We start from the raw sequence: 3,573 nt of genomic DNA, 5'->3' as shown, positions 1-3,573 counted from the left end.
GGGAAAAAAAAAAAAAAAAAAAAAAATGGACCCACCCCCTGCCTTTTAGTCACAGCCTGGTTTTGGTTATATGCTCTGTGAATGAACTCTTGATAGCAAGCATTCTGTATACTGGGAAATGTTCTCATTTAAACCTAGACTTTGTGCTGACATACCTTTAGAACCATGAAAGTATATATACAAACCTAGAAATGGGACAGGTACAGTGGCTCCCGCCTGTAATTCCAGCACTTTGGGAAGCTAAGGCAGGAGGATCATTTGAGCCTAGGAGTTTGAGACAAGCCTGGACAATATAGCAAGACCCTTTACTAAAATAAAAAATTAACCATGCATGGTTGTTATATTAGTCCATTTTCACACTGCTGTAAAGAAGTACCTGAGACTGGGTAATTTATAAACAGAAGAGGTTTATTTGACTCACAGTTCTGCATGGCTGGGGAGGCCTCAGGAAACTTATAATCATGGTGGAAGGTGAAGAGGAAGCAAGGCATGTCTTACACGGCAGCAGGAGATAGAGAGAGTGAAGAAAGCCACACATTTTAAATCATTACATCTTGTGAGAACTCGCTATCACAAGAACGGCATGGGGGAAACTGCCCCCCCTCCATAATCCAATCACCTCCCACCAGGTCCCTCCATGGGGATTACAATTACAGATGAAATTTGAGTGGGGACACAGAGCCAAACCATATCAGTGTTGCATGCCTGTATTCCTAGCTATTTGGGAAGCTGAGGTGGGAGGATGGCTTGAGCTCAGGAGGTAGAGGCTGCAGTGAGTTATGATGGCACCACTGCACTCCAGCCTAGGCAACAGAACGAGAGCCTGTCTCTATAATAATAATAATAATTAAGTAATAAACCTAAGAATTGAGGAATGGTGTCATAGAAAGAAATTAGCATCGGGGTCCTTCTTCTGCAGCTCTCTCTATACTCCCCATCAGCCAAGCCTTTCATGAAGCCATCGAAGTCTTCATACTTAATCTCTCAAAACAAGGACATCTGGCCAGGTGCGGTGGCTCACGCCTGTAATCCCAATACTTTGGGAGGCCGAAGTGGGCAGATCACTTGAGGTCAGAAGTTCAAGACCAGCCTGGCCAACATGGTGAAACCCCTTCTCCACTAAATATATAAAAATTAGCCAGGCATGGTGGCATATCCCTGTAGTCCCAGCTACTCAGCAGGCTGACGCAGAAGAACCACTTGAACCTGGGAGGAGAAGGTTGCAGTGAGCTGAGATCGCACCACTGCACTCCAGCCTAGGCAACAGAGCAAGACTCCATCTCAAAGAAAATCGACACCCATCTTGTAAATGGCAATACTACAGGCTGCCCCTGATACCACAGAGAGATGAAAGATGAGATTTTTCTGCAGTATAATTGTTCATGTAAAAAAAAAAGAAAGAAAAGAGAAAAGAAAGACGACATTTAAACGATCATCACCACCAGATTTAGGCAGCTGGGACTGGTGGAAAGAGCACTGGCCTTGAATCCAGAAGAATTCACTTTAGGTCTGGGGCTGTCCCTATGTGATCAGAAGGGGCTGAAGACCTGAGAGCTGAAATGACTTCTGCAGCTCACACAGTGAGTGAATGGCAGGGCCACCTCAAAAACTCACTTCTCCACTCTCCCAGTTTCTTCTACAGACAGCATAGTATGGAATCACACTTCCTAGGTTCAAATACAGCTTCTCCTACTTACTAGCTGTGTCTTAGTTCCCGCTTCTGTAAAGTAGAGATGATAATAGTTTCCACTTCACAGGGTTATGATTAGGATTTAGATCATTAATGCAAAGAAATCAGACTGGGCTCAGTGGCTCACACCTGTAATCCCAGCACTTTGAGAGGCCAAGGCAGGAAGATCACCTGAGGTCAGGAGTCTAAGACCAGCCTGGCCAACATGGTAAAACCCCGTCTCTACTAAAAATACAAAAATTAGCCAGGTGTGGTAGCGCGCACCTGTAATCCCTCCTTCTCAGGAGGCTGAGGTAGGAGAATCACTTGAACCCGGAGGCAGAGGTTGCAGTGAGCTGAGATGGCGCCACTGCACTCCAGCCTGGGTGACAGAGCGAGACTCTATCAAAAAGAAAGAAAGAAAGAGAGAGAGAGAGAGAGACAAGAAAGACAGACGAAAGAAAGAAAGAGCGAAAGAAACAGAAATAAAGAAAGAGAGAAAGAGAAAGAAAGAAAGAAAGGAAGGAAGGAAGGAAGGAAGGAAGGAAGGAAGGAAGGAAGGAAGGAAGGAAGGAAAGGAAAGAAAGGAAAGAAAGGAAAGAAAGGAAGAAAGAAAGAAAGAGAAAGAAAAGAAAAGAAAGAAAGCGAGAAAGAGAGAGAAGGGAGGGAGGGGAGAGAGAGAAAAGAAATCAGCACAATGTCTAACACACAGTAAGTATTCAATTATAGCTGTTTTTATTATGATGATGAACATAGTTCTCATAATTGACCAACCTGAATGACACAATTGGCAAAAGGTATTCACCATGCCTGTAAAATGCTTCTGATTTAATCACGAGGCCCTAAGGAAAGGAGTTAGCACTGCCTTGAAAAGACAGTAGACTCTCTGCCTTGGTGACTCTAAAGACCACTTCTCCTCTCAAATCATTCTTACACCGTTAAGACAGCTAGATCTAGGCTCATACAGGAGAGGTACACCTGGAACAGCCATATTAGTAGCTTGTAATTCAGTTGTCTCATTAATTAATTTCCATTCATTGAATGCCTATTGGAAAAGCAGCATGATTTGTCAATCCATCAAACCTGTAGTGAAATACTATTATGTGCTCAATACTTTTATAGGCAGTTATCAAATTACATTATTAGCTACTCCAGTGACATATATATATATATATATTTTAACTTTTAATTTAAATTATTTTAAAAATAGAGACAGGGTCTTACTATGTTGTCCAGGTTGGTCTCAAACTCCTGGGCTCAAGTAATCCTCCCACCTTGGCCTCCCAAAGTGCTGGGATTACAGGTATGAGCCACCATGCCCTGCCCCATTAAAACCTTCGTATCCCTAGCACCTAGCACAGTTCAAGCACATAATTTTTTTTTTAATATAATAGAGACAGGATCCTGCTATGTTGTGCAGGCTGGTCTCAAACTCCTGGCCTCAAGTGATCCTCTTGCCTCAGCCTCCCAAAGTGCTAGGATTACATGCATGAGCCACTACGCCTGGCTGCACATGAGAACTTAATACATGTATGTTGAACGAATACACAGAAACCATGGGAAATTTTAGAGAATAAGAATTATAGTTCCTGCCCTTCATAAGCTAAAATTCTAGTTGGGGAGGCAAGACTTGCACACATGTAAGAGAAACAGAACAATACAAGAGAGTGAACATACTAAGACATAAGTAAGTTCCAGGTGACATAGACTAGGAAGAGCTCAAGGTAAGGGTGGAGGGCAGGCAGAATGCTAACATGGAAGGAGTGGGCCTCAAACAAAGAGTAGAATTTGGGGTTGGGTGGCCAGGCGCAGTGGCTCACACCTGTAATCCCAGCACTTTGGGAGGCTGAGGCAGGTGGATCACCTGAGGTCAGGAGTTCGAGACCAGCCTGACCAACATGGAG

The sequence above is a fragment of the Mandrillus leucophaeus genome, unplaced genomic scaffold, assembly GCF_000951045.1.
Source record: "Mandrillus leucophaeus isolate KB7577 unplaced genomic scaffold, Mleu.le_1.0 Scaffold414, whole genome shotgun sequence".
NCBI lineage: Eukaryota > Metazoa > Chordata > Mammalia > Primates > Cercopithecidae > Mandrillus > Mandrillus leucophaeus.
Note: the sequence above shows the minus strand (reverse complement) of the source record.